General features: G+C 32.5%; 1 protein-coding gene across 1 annotated transcript in view; it reads left to right on the top strand.

Moving 5' to 3' along the window:
- The window catches only part of KCNH8 (potassium voltage-gated channel subfamily H member 8), a 373,783-nt gene that overhangs the window by 37,008 nt on the left and 320,078 nt on the right, over window positions 1-16,697 (top strand). The window lies entirely within an intron of this gene.

The following is a 16,697-nucleotide window of genomic DNA, read 5'->3' on the forward strand; positions in this document are numbered from 1 at the left end:
CCAAATTCACATGGAATTCCAAGCATATTTGAAACAGATAGCTTTCCTTGAGTGCACGGGGAACATAACAAAACTTAGAACCTGAGTGTTAACAAATGCATAAGATACAGAACCTCTTTATGTAAGTTAACTATATAAATATGAGTATTTTCATTTTATTAAATATGTTTTAAATTGTACATATAATGTAATAGTTTTCCAGATAGTTTAAAAAGTCCTTGTGAACAAATTTTTATCAGCCCTCATCTACTTGTTGGCTGAATACTCTGATAAGATTTCATGAATTGGGTACAGGTATAAAATTATGTCTTTAATATATTTATTGTTATATTACTTATTGCTGTGTTTTGTAACCACTATACACGTACCAGCGTCACCAGACATATTCTTAGGGTCCATGAGCACTCTAAGGTCTTCAAATATGCATTTTTATTTTTATGAATTAACTGGATGTAATCAGCCCACCACATGTTTTTGTTAATAAAGTTTTCTGGGAAAATAGCCCTACTCATTTGTTTACATATTGTCTATGGATTCCCACTTTATGACCAAATATTGCTGCACAATTTTTGTTTCTGTAATTGTGTTTATTTCTTTAGTGGGCTTTAGATGATGCTTTAAAATGTAACTTTTATGATAATATTTGTCTAGCTGTGACAGTTGGCCTCTTGTTGTAGAGTATGCAAATATATTCTAGAGCAGAGATATTGGCAATCTTTCTGTAAATTACCAGAGACTAAATATTCTAGCTTTTGCAGGCCATAGAATTCCATCATAATCATGCAACTCGGCAGTTGTAGCATGAAAGCAACCATAGACAATATGTAAACAAATGAATGTGGTTAGTTTCCAATACAACTTTATTAACAAAAACATGTGGTGGGGTGATTATGTCCAGAGGGCCTCAGTTTGCTAACTCTTGTTGAACATCTGATGATTCCCAAAAATTTAATAAAAATCGATTTATAAATATGTACTCTTTAACAAATGATTCTATAAAGCATCACATTTGCAGAGGTAAATTAGGAAGCCATTATTTGCTTAGCTATGTAGTGCTTCCATTATACAAATACAATATAAAATTACATTATTATGAATGTTTTATGTTAAAATAAAGAACTAGGTTTTTAAAGCTTTTTAAAAAAATAAATAGCATATTCTTGAAGAAAACCAGCCTATATTCCACAAGTGTTTGTTTGTTTGTTTGACTGATTTTGTTTCTAGAGAGAGGGTCTTGCTATGTTGCCCGGGCTGGATTCAAACTTCTGGGTTCAGGTGATCCTCCCACTTCATTCTCCCAAGTAGCTGACTGCAGGCGTGCATCACTGCTTCCAGCTCACAAGTTTGTTTGTTTTTTTTTAACACAAACTATGGGTGGTTTTTCTTTTTGACTTATAGCCGTAACCCATATATATATATTTGAGTTACTAAATAAACTGCTTCTAAAACCCTAGATATTGGTCAGAACTTTTCATCCTCAGCTTACAAGTGCAGGAATTTTAGATGTCAGTTAAATCAAAGATGTCTGGTTGAAGAAACAACAACAGTTAAGATACATTCTCTGACAGGCCAGAAAGGAAGTTTAAAAGCTGGCCAGCAAAAATCTAATTGTTCTTGAACATATTCAATGAATATTCAATAGTAAATTAATTTTTATGAATACATTTATAAATATATTTTGTTTACTATTTTAAGTGAATCTAACAAATGTTTCATATGAAAATTAGTATATTGTGATCTCTTTCAAATTCTTTTAAAAGTCAAGTAACATTGATTAGATTTATTTTAATTATTTATAATTATATAGCAGTTCATATTGTGGGGCTAAAATAATGGTTTCTTAAAATTTCTGTGAAGTTTCAGTTTTTTGGCCTTTTGGTCTTCATAGCAATATTTTAAATAATTAGTTTTTTGAAAGAGACTTTTTAGAAGGTCATAGTATGACTTGGTTTTCTTAGGAAAAATTTCTCATTTAATATTCAGAAATATGTGATTAATATTTAGTAACCAAAATTTAGAATAAGATTTAGCATCCCAAATCTGACCTATAGTCACCTTCAGAAACATAGCTTTATCTAGAAACACATTAATGTCAAATGTTAATGATCTTCCTATTAATTACAAAATTATGACTGGTATGCCATTTGGTGAAATGATGACAAACTTATATGAAACAGTAAAGAATGTGTGCAAACTGAAAACAGCCCAAAACAATTCCATCACATATCAATTGCTGAGATTTTATATTTTAATTGCTATAAATACAAAATTAAAACTGATGCTACTTAGATAGATTCATTAAAAATATATAGCTATTGACTATAATTTTAAAATTCATTAACATACTTCTTACGAGTTGATACATTTGATAAAGGTTGGTGATTATTTGATCAATTGATTTTGGGCAAAATTGATCTAGTGCTAGCAGAGATGGCCTAGTTAAGGGAGACAAAATACCTTTGCTTGCTGAGGGAGGAATACTTAAGGTGAGACGTCAGAATCAGTATGTTTGTAAAGTCCAGTAGTTAAGTAAACATGTTAAAACTGGTGTTCACAGGTTTTCCATTGATTCAAGAAACTATGGAAACTGATAAACGATTTCTTTCATTTTTTTGCACTTAACAGAAGTTCTAAGGGAAAAATTTTATTCACTTCCTTTTTATTGTATCAGCAGCTGTTCTTCTTGGTAACAAATAAACTTCCCTTTAGTTCTCTGAGGAGATCCAAGGTCTTGCCAAGAGCAGAAGTTGAACAGATGCCTCACTAAATGTAGTTCTATTCTTGGCTAGTCAAGGCCACTTGCCTTCAGCAGATTGAGTTTTTTATTGTTTTTGTATTTTATTTTATCCTAGAAATATTTGGAAAGCTGTAAACAGCCCAGGTGAAATTAATTTGACTGTTGATGAGTTATAAGGGATAAAATATATAAACCTGGCTGCTTTGATGGAATATTTTTCCTGTAGTAGCTTTGTGGGAATAATGTGTGTCCAATGTATTTATAGGCAACGAAAAATTAGCTGCATGGACAAGAAGCCTGATGGATTTAATGTGGAAGAAAATCGGATGCTGTTGGAAATGAGCTAATTTACTAAAGCAACAAGTGGGATTGATAATGTTTCAATAAATTGGCTTTCACAATGTGTAATGGATGGTAGAGTTTAGGACTGTGCACAGGAAGAAGTATTCATTTGTAGCTTCCTGTTTCAAACCTCCACTTAAAATCCCTCAAACACGAATCTCACGAAGGTAGAGTAGCTTCTACAAGTTCATATGGCCTTATTTCAAGTATGCTGTGTTAGTTTCATTTTTAAGGAAATGAACATATGTAATACTGCTTTTGATATGCATACTGTAGTAAAGTGTTGGTCACATAATTTAATTGTTCTTAATTTTATAAGCTTACTTTCATCAACCTTTTGAGCTAGATTATTTTGAGGAATTAACTTTAAGATGTTTAACGTCAGTTTAAGATGATCACATCTTAAAACTTTCAAAGAAACTTTTATCTTTTTTGTTTCAAAAATGGTGCCATAAACCTAAGTTTATACATTCTAGAATATGTGTGTACTTCCATAAGATAGAGCCCTAGAAATGGAATTGATAGGTCAAAATATATTCACAGTTAATATTTTAATACATTCTTTAACTTTCCTGCCAAATTAATCATGATCCCACTGTAGTTGTGTGAGAACATCCATTTTCCTGTAAGCTTGTCAGCATTGTATTTTATCAGCCTTCTAAATATTTGTTAATATTATGAACAAAAAGTGATGTCATGTTGTTATGATTTTGATGTATCTGATTAGTAATGAAATTGAACATCTTTCACATGTTAATTGTGTAATTAGCATAGTTCTTATCAGTTTAAGAATTAACTAATGGGCAGATTTTGTTTATTTGTATGCATGAATTTTATCTTATAGAGTCTTTCTAAGGCTTAGGGAAATTTTCCTTTTTGTTTCTTTACTATGATTATTCCTTTTTCTCTGTCACCTTTCTCTAGAACTCCTATTAGATGCATGTTAGCCTTTCAATATCTAATCAATACATCTTTTAACTTTGCTCTCTCATACTGTTAAACTTTTTGTCCTCTACTTCCAACCCTAGTCCACTGCATTCGGCGGGGAGTTCCCAATGCTCAGTCTTCCAGATTACTGCTTTTTGTCAGGGTTCATCCTGCTATTTAGTGCTTGATGTATTTTGTTTTTATTTTAATTATGGTGTTCATGATTTTTATAATAACCTATTTATGTGGTGTATAATTTTTTGTTTTTTGTTTATTCTCACTATCCTTTTGGATATTCGTGATTAGGACATTAGTTCTACCCATTTTTAATCTTTCTTTTAATTTTGTTTTTAGTCTGTTTATTCAGATTTCCTTGGGATAGTAGATTGGTATCTGCTTTTCAAATTGATGGTTTTCTCCACTGGTCTCAGGTTGTACAGTCTTAGTAGCTTCAGTATAATTCCACAGACTGGATGATAATTCCTTTTTGTTTGACAGAAAGTACAAGTTCTAAAGACAGGAATTTTCCCTCTTACTATTGTTTGGGGGGAACAATAACCTTCAACCAGTTTGTAGTTTTCTTGTATGTCCTAGAAAATGTGTTACCTAGGATTTTGTCTCATATTTCTGGCACTTTTGCCCACTCTTGGAGTCTCTCATGTAAGAATTCCTACTTTGATAGAATGTACTCATGTTTATTTTCATTTTTTGAGGTAGCAAACATAGTAATTACCAATTTTAAAGAGTCAGCTACTCTCACGGGGGTTCCAACATGATTTATTTTTCTCTTGACCGCTTATCACCCAATCTTTCTCCAAGGAATGCCTTTATCTTGGGATTGTTTAAGGCCTTATCTGATTGAGATAGTCTTAATTCAGTTGAATTTTGATACTAGTCTATTTCCATCTGCTTTATATCTTCCAGGAAATTCACAGTTGTCCCATATTACCAGTGCTCTTTTGTATTTACTTTTGTTTTTTCACTTGTCCTTTTCAAAGATATTTGGGAAGTGAGGAGATTTGCTCAGTCAGTAATCTTCTATTTGAACTAAGAAGACCACAGTTCTTTTATTATTGACATAAAATGTCTCTAGTTAAACAAATGGTATTGTCATTTTGAGTAACTGATTATATTTTTTTCAAGTTACTCCTTTTAAGCTTCCTATGGAGTTGGCTTGGATTTGTGGTTAAATTTGATCCCATTATATTTATTTTCACTCAGTCTGATTCCAATAAAAGAAATGACTACTTATCTTGCTTCAGTTTGAAATTCTTGTAGCAGGTGTATTTAGAAAAGGTCTACAAACTTACTGGAAATTTAACCCAATCAAATATTATTAGAAGCATTAGTCTTCTTTTAAGGGCAAGATTGTCAGTGATTTAACGTTTTTACATAAATTTTTAGAAAGATTCATTTATAGATGCATTGAAACTTTCTTATTTTAAAACATTAGTAATGAGAGAGTTTAATTTGAAAGTGGAAACTGATCCCATTCAAGGATTATTTTCATTTTTTATTATACTTAAAGTTTTAGATTTTCAAATACATGCCATTTAAAAAAATATTAAAGTAAACATTTTCTAATGCCGATATTTAATAAGTTCTTTATTTGCAAAACCTGTGATTTGGTGCTCAACACAAAGGTTATGTGTAAGAATTGACTATGAATGTAAATTAGCAAAGTTTCTGCATAGATAAAAATATGAACAATCTTATCTCCATGGACACTAATATTTCCTTGTCTTTCAGTCATGCCATTCTCTCCCTTTTCTCCCTGCTTCTCTTCATTTTGTTCTTTTATGTTTAATTTAACAAACATTTATGCAGTATTTTATATGTGCCTGGCGGCACTGTATTAGACCCAAGAGATACAATGATGAATAGATAAGACATGATTTTTACCTCTTATCTTGACCTTTGTTTCCGTGCAAAGATCAGATGAGAAAGGTATAAAAATATTCTGTAAAATTGTCTTATAATAGAAGATGTTGTAAAAGGTACAGGTAGATATACAGTATCAATTTAAATTTTGAATGGGGGAAAATGCTATAAAATTAGGCTTAAAAACTTTCAGATTGTTGTCTTAAGTACTGAGTATTAAATTGGAGATAACTATATTGCAGAAGGAGACTCCTCAAAGCAAGCATTGTTTCACTGAAGAAATTTCTTTTTAACTTGAAAGCTTCAGACATCTTGGGAAGCTTATTAAGTATTAGCACTTCTGTCTTGTAGTTTTTGTTTGTGTGTGTGCAAAAATAAAAGAGACAGTAGGTGTGAATGTTTTTTTGTAAACCGTAAAGTACTTCATAAATATAAGGTGCTATTATTGTGAAGGGAGGTGATATTGAGAGACTATGGAACAATTTTGATAAGGTGTAGAACCGAGCATATTTGGAAAGGAAAAGACAGTAAATTTTAAGCAAAATTATAACTACCTAAATGATATATTTTGAAGTATGCTCGAATGGACTTCATTTCCAGAAACATCTTCCGTCTACAACTTGTTATGGCATTTAAAATTCTGCTAGAGAAATTGCTTCTGTTTGATGCTAATAGTAGGTAATAGTATGCATTCAAAAATAGTATTTTTTAAAATGCAGCAGTTTCAAGCTTGAAAGTGCTTTGCTGTATTTTTATTGGCTCTTGATAACATTTTGTGCTAGCTGTTGGTGATGGTATTGTTATCTTCATCGTCTTTATTCCTTTTCTTTATTTGAGCAAGTGTTAGTAGATATTGTTCCTTTTTTATTGGTGAGGAAGTAAGGATCAAAAGTTGTATGAATTATTTATCCAATTTTTAATGAGTGACAGGCTTAACCCACACTACCTTACTTCTGTTTTCTTTCTACTCTACCATGATTAAATCCCTAATGAAAAAAGTGCTTATTATGCACCTATTGTAGGGCTAGGACATTTCAAAGTCAGATAGTACAGTTTCTCCATAGGGTGCACAAGTTAATTGGAGATATAAATCTTATGGGTTAGAAACAATAGACAATGGGGACTATTAGAGAAGGGAGATAAGGAGGGGGTAGGGGTTGAAAACTACTTATTGGGTACTAGGTTCATTACCTGGGTGACGAGATCAATCATACCCCAAACCTCAGCATCATACAATATATTCATGTAACAAATCTGCACATATATCCTCTGAATCTAAAATATAAGCTAAAAAATGAGAGAAGGTCGTAATACAGTGTTTCATTTTAAATACTAAGTGGTGTGATAAAAGCTTTGATTATTTAGACAATGGAGAAAACAATATGGGTTGGTTTAGGTCAAGGAATGGTTAAGAGGTGGAATTGCCCAATTATCTAAAAGTTATAAAATATAGTTAGATAAGGGGTAGAAGGCCCTTTCAGGGTAGGTTAAAAGTATTATGAGCAAGGCCATCATAACTGAAGTGACAGAAAAAAATGATTAATAAGACAGGATATGTTTTAGGGGAGAATACCAATAACTTCTATGATCAAATTTTTCCCTGACCCTCAGCTATAGTATAGGAACACTTGAAAAAAACCTCTTTGCCAGCTTGAGGCTTGCCGGGAGTCTCATAACCCCATTTTTCTGCTGTCATTATCTACATCTGTGCCCTAACCCCTGTTCCAGTCATCAGCTTTGCCTGGGCTTCCTGAAGTTCTAAGACGCCAGTGTGTTAATAAGTCCCCTTGCTGGTTGTCAGATTCTTCCTGTCTCTATTCTATTCTGACTTTTTAGAAGGGATCACACAGCAGAACTTCTTGGCTCTGGTATCATAGGCTTTTCATTTTCTTGATTCCCATAGCCCCTTTTTCCCTCACAGTGTATTCATGTCAACAGGGTAGATGAATCAGAGAGGAATTCATGTCTCATCTCTTCATACTCAGCAGAGAACTTCTTGGGTCTCAACACCTAGACAGTTCTGGACATCTGCTTTATCATTTAACAATGGAACATCTTTTACTCCCTTTATATTTTGGCAGAATTTGGCCCTGTTTATAGGATTGGTGTGCTGCAGTTTTTCGCCTGTCACTACAAAAGCAGAGGAGAAGATACTCCATCTACTTGATAATTACCCAGGAGTCAGAGCATGGCCTGTGACCCCAAGCTCAGCCAATCAGATGTTTCAGCCTGGAACTAATTCTAGAGCAAGTGACTCATGAAAGAAAGATCAGTTAGAAACTATTGGTGGTGAATGATGTAGCTTCGATGTCAGTGGTTTCCAGTACTGGTCATTTCTTTCAGAATCATCAGTCTTGTAATTGGATTTTCCTGTTCCTTGGTCCTCCAGCTAAGATCTTTCCTGTGTCCTGGTCTTTTTTCAGTTTGCATCTTCTTCTAGCCTTCTTGCAGATTCTGTAAATCTAATATCTATCAACTTCCTGAGTACATTTTGTTCATTTGCTTTTTAAAAAAAATTAAAATAGCCCAAGTTAGTTTATTTTTCTTACAAGAAAGTACTCTGTCTGAAACTCAAAACCCTGTTGCCCAGTCTGGCTTATTGGGCCAGGCTGACATTTCTTTTCTTGTGCCAGATTCTCCTTAAGAGACTCAAGCCTCTCCTTTGTTCAGTTACTGTCTTCCTCTACCACTCCAAAAGTGGCCAGGATATTTGCATATGCCTAAACCTCATAAAGAAATAGCTCTACTCTTTTTCTGAATCTTCTAGTTCACATATATATTGATAAAATGATTAGGTACTATTTAGGAGGTGAGGAGAGGAAAAGTGACATCTAATCCCGTGTGTTAGGAAGTTTCAAATTTCTGCTCTAATCCAATATCACAGGTATTATCACTTAATGCTCAGCACCAATATAATGAGATGGGTACTTTTACTCAGTGAAAGACTGAAATGAAAAAAAAAAAATAGATCTTTGGCTTCAGTGGAAAACTAAATTTTCTTTAGCACATCCTTCCTGGTTACGTTTATATGGAGGTCTCTGTACTGTTTATTGTCTTTAAAATAATTACAACTCTGTAAACTGTGGAAAGTGGATAGAAGTGCACATGATTATTGTCTGTGGATGTGCGAATACATCATGCTTGGTGGAGGCTAGATTGACTTCTTTTCTCCGCCGTGGAAGAACCCGGTTTTTAGTTTATTTGTGTGGTTCTCTGGATTCTCCTTTGAGAATCCAAAAGAATCCAACTAGTTGACTGATTATCTTGTTAATTAATAAGTTAAATAAAATGTTTGATACTTATATGCTTTATGTTTGTTTGAGGGATTTTATCTTTTAAAAAATTATCCTTTAACAACTTGATTTTACCAAATAGGAAATATTACACTTTTAGTATCCGGTAATGTAAACATAGCTAATAAATAGCAGAGGTGGAATTTAAATCCAGATTTTCCAACTTCAAATTCAGAATTTTCCAAATTCAAATTTACAGAGGAAAGAAGTGATAGGTAAAACAGGGGTCCTATTACTTCTGTCCAACTCTGTACATTAGTGTTCAAGTGGGCTCATTTTCTCCAATCTGTTGCCTTTGATTTTTGCTTTACAAGCTACTGAAAGATTATTATTCTGAAAAAAATTCTTTATTTCTCTGTCCTTCCCCTCAGTGACTTCCATGGTCAATTAGAAATATTTTGAACTATTGACTCCAGAATTTAATCCACCCCCAACAATTTTGCCCTCTATACCCTCCAATATTATCTCACAAGCAACACACCTTATTCTTACTCATCTTTGTTTTCTCAGATTTAGTTTTCTCTGTTATGAGGCCTTCTTGTACTCTGTTTTGCTGAACCTAATAAACCTTGAAAAATCATTTTCAGTGAATTTTTACCTCTCCCATAAAGTTTCCCCAAATCTATCTGGCATTGGAGCCATCGTTGCCTCCTCTAAAAGTTAGCATGTGTCTGTTTAGACATTTAGCAGTTAATCTTAACAATTGTCTTTGGGGTGTGTAAGCATTTGTGCATCATGTCCTTAAAGGCAATTTAGTGCAGTAGTAAAGAATACAGGTTTTGGAGCTGGACTTCCTGGCTTCAAATCCCAACTTTGCCACTTCCTTTCTTTACAACCTTGGGCAAGTTATACAAATTCTCGGTGGTTTGGTTTTTTTTAGCAGAACCGTGAGAGTTCCTATGTAATTGGATTGTTGTTGGAATTACATAAATTAATACATGTCAATTCCTTACAGATATATTTGCCTCAAAGTTGTATAAAATTTTACTGTTATTGTTGATATTATTTCTATTTTACTATTACTTGGCTTACTTTTTTCCAAATAAATTTTAAGTTATTTGTGGAAAGAAATAATTTTTAAAAATTTGTGCAGTATTTTTTACAAATCTGATGCTTAATCACTGGGTAAAGAGGAGCTATTGACAAATGCTTTTGAGCAGGGTTTTGTGTATCAAAGGTAGTGTTTAAACAGTTTGCAGCAAGGTATGGGAAAGGTTTTCGGAAAGGTTGGATTAAGGACTGCTGCAATAATTCTAACATGTTATAATTTTTTATAGGTCTCCAATTGCAAACATTTATTGAGTATTCATCATGTGCCTGACATAGAGATAAAACCTATTGATTCATAATGGACAAATAACCATTCCAATCTTCAGAGCATTTAACACCCAGTACAGAAAAATTAATAAATGAATAAAGAGGGGCAGTCCATTGCTGAACTTTATGTATAGGGACAGGATGCAGAGTAAGATAATGGTGGTTTCTTGAAGGAAGTAATGTTTAAGCCTTGAACTGGAGGAGTTGGGAGTTAAAAATGGGGTACTATTCCAACCAAGCAAGTAGAGCAAACAAGGCGGAGCCAACATTGCAGTGCAAGACAACTGCAGTGGGTTCAGATTTGGCTGTGGCACAAAATAAAGCTGGAGAAGTCACAAAGGTCCATCCTGCCATAAAAAAAAAGGTTTGGACCCTTTCCTACAGCCAATAGAGAATGTGTGCAGACTTGAATTTCTAAAATAAGTCATCAATAACTTTTTCAGACTATTGTGATTCTGTTTTGCCTCATTTTAATATTATTGAAGTAAGGATATATATTGCACGGACAGAATTAATATGATAGTGACCCTTCCTTACCCCAAGAACAAAAAAATTTTCCAAACAACAATTATAACAACCAATGCCAATACCCACTCCCCACTGATGTTTTCAAATTTTTCTTAACACAAAGGAATACACTATATTTCGTTTCTAGGGTATCTCTTAGGATGTTGAATTCCATTAAGTATGCCACAGCTTTTGAGATGAATCAGGATTTGCAGAAACGAGATACATGTTAGTAAATATAGAAAGAGAATGGATGAGAAAAGAGGGGTTTCAAACAAGGCCACTGCCTGGAAGAGCCACAAACTAGTCAGAACCTCAAACAGTGGCAGGCGTCAGAGGTGAACAGATGATAAAGACTGACTGGCTGACCAAGAACTGCCAATAGCAGCTTCATATTTATGGAAGAACATTATAAAATAGGAAATATGCTGTAAGAAGAGATAGCTCGATATTTTCAAAGCTGTTTTTACCTTCCCCTCAAATATTTAACTTTTACCATGCTGCATATTATTGCATTCATTGTACTGTGTCATCCTACTAATATATAAAGTCTGATAGTTATTTGTGACTAACCACGTTTAAATAAATCATGTTATGTATTGAACTGAACTTAATTCTACCCTTTGTTTTTCATCTGACAGGGTGCTTTTAGAACAGTAAGTTCCACAAATGTCAGAGCATAAACTTTTATTATGGAAGCTATTCACTAATATTACATAAATCGTAATCAGAAACAAAGGCCATCACATCCTAAGAGGCATCCTTTTTAATCATGTAACAAAAGAACACTACCCTCAATTTGTAAATATATATTTCCTCTTGTAATACCAAAAATTCTTGTGGTGACAAAAACTGCTGGACAAAAACTGCTATTCATGTAATTCATGAAGCAGAAATGTACTTTGATCATTAATTGCTAGAATCAATTCATATATAATCATTATATATTTAAATTTTATATAAATAAAATATATGATGTATTATATATTTTTATGTTATGTGCATATACATATATATGTACATAATGATATGTGTTGTTAAATGTCTTAGCAATGAGTACCTAAATTTTCTAATTATAAGGGACTAGCTCTTATCCTTATAAACAAGATATTTCTTTTGGATATATTGAGTAAAATATGTAAATCACTGAGAATTATATTGATAAATGGCAGATAGTGTTACTGAAACACGGTAATATGTGACATAAATATTACTATTTTAGTTTAAAAAGTGAGTGGTCCTTTCTATCCATATGAACTGGGTTTTATTCAGCAAATTTCCTGATCTAATGCCACAGTTCATTATGAAGAAGTTCATAGTGGGATTTCTTTTTAAACTGCTCTGCTATAAATTCCTATGTGACGTGAATATCTTGGTACAAGTTTTTACTGTGATACTGAAGCATATAATATCTTGTTCAATGAATTCCTAAGCCTGGCATTTAAAAAAAATTTTTAAGTAAATTTATCAATTTATTGTTCACATCATTCCAGAAACTGATGTGAGGTAGCTTTCAGAGATACAAGTAAGTGATTAAAAATAAAATTTACTTTTGTTAAGTGATTAAAATAAAGTTTGATTTTTATGTGATTAAATTTTTTTCTACATAAAAATAAAACAAGAGGAAAAAATGGGTGGAAGTAAGAGTGGTGAAAAAAGTAAAGTTAAAAAATAAAATGAGTTGCAAGATAATGTTGACATAAAAGATGATCTTGAGAAGTTGCTAAATGTGGCTGAAAATGTATTCAGACCAAAATATAAGCACAAATAACTGGTAGTTTATTTGTTTTTATGTGCCTGTTTTTAAAGAGAATTAAGAGATAACTAATAATAGTCTATTAAATGAATAGAGTTTATAAAATTTTATATTGTAAAACAAAATTGGCATGTCTTCAAAATTTACTGAAAGCCCTGAATATTATGCCACCCAACCAAAATTGTGAAGCTCTTACTACATAGACAGTTGCGATTTCCACCTTTTTTTTTTTTTTCCTAGAAGAATGTTTTATTATCAGGGCATAATCAGTGTGATCTTCAGCTAACCATGGTTTTCAATTTTACCTATTTTTTAAAAAAACTTTTAAATTAACATTAGTTCAGCTTCATCTTAATTAACTAATTTTTGTTAAAGATTTGATGTCTTCCTATGGTATATACTATTGTCAATTTATAGCAATGGTAGCTTTGACCTATGAATCTCCCAAAACCAAACTTTGATCAAACTTTAATACATGAAGTTCTCCCAAACCATTACTTTTACAGTGAGAGTTCATTAGTAAATTTCTGTCCTTAAAGTTTTGCTTTTTTATTAATTTTGAATGTATTCTCAGGATAAGCACACTAAATCATTGGGATATTTTAAAGTATGTAAAAAAAATTATATATAAGCAGTTATTCTCTTAAAATTATAGTAAATATGGCCAGGCACCGTGGCTCATGCCTGCAATCCCAGCACTTTGGGAGCCTGAGATGGGCGGATCACCAGAGGTCAGGAGTTAGTGGCAAGCCTGGCCAACATGGTGAAACCCTGTGTCTGCTAAAAATACAAAAATCAGCTGGACATGGGGGTGGGCACCTGTTATCCCAGCTACTAGGAAAGCTGAGGCATGAGAATCGTTTGAACCTGGAAGGTGGAGGTTGCAGTGAGCTGAGATCACACCACTGCACTCCAGCCTGAGTGAAGTAGCAAGACTCTGCCTCAAAAAAAAAAAAAGAAAAGAAAAGAAAAGAAAATTATAGTAAATACTCATATGCGCTGCTAACATTTTTATCACAACATGTTTATTTTGTTCCTTTTCAAGTTTCAAGTTTTCATTTTCATCTAGTTGTTTTCTAACATTCAAAATTTAACAAATGTTTTTAAAAGGTCAATTATGTGCCATTGTGTCATTTAATCCTACAGCCTTCTCTCCTCTAAGGATGCTGTATGTCCGTTTTATACATAAGAAAATTGTGGTTTAACAATGAGAAAGGATCGTAGTAAGTGACAGAGTGGGGGAACTTGAACATACTTTTTTTGACTTTTTTTTATATTCTACTTCACCAGCTGCTACACAGCTCAATGGCCCTTAGCTATGACCTTAATGAATGCCCTATTTAAATCTGATTTTTTTCTGTCACTAACCTGGGCCCCCCACCTTTATTTAATAATCTCCTGGGTACCTTGAAGAACTATCCATACTGATGTTATCCATTGAATTATCAGTCCAAGACAGAATACGTACATGGTATCTCAACTCGCTCACATGGAGACATGAGTTTTTGCCTCACTAAGTTCCATTCTAATTTATCTTTAAATATTTTATTAATACTTATGTTATTACTCAGGAGATAAGTTGATGGCTTTCACAGTTAATATCAAAACCATTAGATGTTAATTTCTACTGCTCTGAAAACAATGTACTAATTTCCTTTTCATTCTAAAAACAAAATAATGCTAAAAAGTAAAACTTAAGGTCAATTGATTGAGTTTGGCAGATTTCTCACTAATTTTAGAGATAAAATCCAACAGTATCACTTCATAAATGTATTTGCAGCACCAAATTAGTTGAGTTAGGAGAGTTGGGTTTAAAAATGTCCCTCTTAAGTTAGGACGGGCAGTGAAAAGAGACTTCATGAGGAGGGTAATCATATGTCCTGGTTTGCTTAGGCCATTCCTGGCTTATGCCTATTGTCCCATCATTTTATCTGGTTTAGCATGTATTTGAAGTTTTCGGTTTTTAAGGTCAAGTTATTATTATTTATTTTATTAAGATGAGCTGGGTTGGGTTTGATATATTTCTACTTTGTTTGCATCTCCTGCCATAATTTGAACTAGTAGTTTGTGATTCCCATGTGCAATGAAGTCATTTCTAATTTTAACATGTGGTTAAATCTGATAGACAATGACCAGCCTGTTCCTCTATTCTCAACCCTTTCCAATTCCAATCTCCCTCCAAAGACTATGTGAATTGTGTTTGCCGATAATACAAAGACCTCTCAGTCCTCAGGGGCTGAGAACAGCTAACTCCTGTGCCAGATGCACAAAGCTGCCAAGCCACCAATGATTGCAGTTAGGAAGAAATATGAGAAATTATGCTTTTGGTATGGGAAATATGTATGGAAAAGAGAGGATGCACAGTCCTGTTCTATAGAGAGTAGTCTGTAACTTTTTATTATTATTTGTATGTTTACGTCTACAACTATATTGCATTGTTTGGAAAACCTTTTATATTTTGGAATCAACCTTTTTGGCTTCAATAACAGAGTAAAAAAAGAAATGTGTTTATTGAAATGTTAGGTACTAAATTTATAGTTATTAAAAAATGTTGATGATAACATGTAATGTGCACAAAAAGTTTGTTGACATTTACTGGCCATTATGGGGACTATACACATATCGCTGACCACCCGAAGATACAAATTTGCTGAAGAAGCATCAGTGTCCACTTCAAATACTGTTTGCATTTTGTTCAAAATTAGTTAGAAATTTAGAACCAACGTATTCAAATAATGGAGTAGCAATATATTTGTATTTTGAATATGTAATAAGCTATAATTATTGTGAACAATGCATGCAAACAGGAACATATTAAAATGGATCATTACAAAAGGAGAAACTAAGCAAATTAAATAATGAGAGCCCCCCTTGTGTAGAAGACTTAATTTGAAAGTTTATAATTGCACTTGAAAATATCTTGAGTAATGGGAAGGATGTTTTGTTAGAGCTCCCATCTTTGAGTTACTCATATATTTGAAGCACTTAAATTTGGCTAAAGATTCAAAATAATCAGAATAGAGACAAATTGTTGATGCTTTTTTGTTATAGAATATTTGTCAAAGGAAATATTCTAAATAAAATATTCTAAAAGCAAAAATCTATAAGAATATTTACATATTTCAATATAGAAATATTAAAATTCAGAACATATTTTATGTAGCATAATTTGCTTTTTGCTTAGCAGACAACTCAAAGAAAATTTTGCAGTTAAAAATTTTATGGTTTACAAAAAATGTAAATTGAAAATGTTCACAATTTCTAATATGTTATTCATAAAAATGCATCTTTGAGGAAGTTTGCAGGTAGTTTTATAAAAAAAGCAAAAATAATATCACCACATTGAAATAACGTTTTCAAAATAATATTAGTGACATGGCAGTAGGGATAGAAATAGCTAAGAAACTCTTCAAAGTACATAAAGTTATGCAAAAATGCTTCCTCTGTTTATGTTTTTTCTAGACTAATTTCTTACACTATATTTTAAAAGGCTTTACAATGCTTTTTAATATTTTCTAAATATTTTAGCATTCATAAAATCTAAAACATCTTTGATAAAATCAATGCATTACTAGAAGCAGAAACTGTTATGCTATGTTTATTGTTCAGATAAGATTTAAGAAATATTTTAATGTTGGTGTACTATGTAAAATAAGTGCCATTTTATTTTTAGAAAGAATTTCATTTTGAGAATAGGTATTGAATAGTACATTTTATTGCTTCACCAATGTATTTTAAAACCAAATTTTCAATTTTTAATCATTTCAAAAATTATATGATTTATTTGCATTGCTCCCATTCACTGTTAAATATCATGTTAAATATCATCTGATTTGGATGATAAATCACATGGCCTCCCTGCTCATAATGGCTAGGACCAGGAACTTGATTCTACCATCAACTGAAGCCACTACTTTCTGTCTCTGTCTTTCCTCTG

This window comes from Hylobates moloch, unplaced genomic scaffold (genome assembly GCF_009828535.3).
Source record: "Hylobates moloch isolate HMO894 unplaced genomic scaffold, HMol_V3 SCAFFOLD_22, whole genome shotgun sequence".
In the NCBI taxonomy this organism is placed as follows: domain Eukaryota; kingdom Metazoa; phylum Chordata; class Mammalia; order Primates; family Hylobatidae; genus Hylobates; species Hylobates moloch.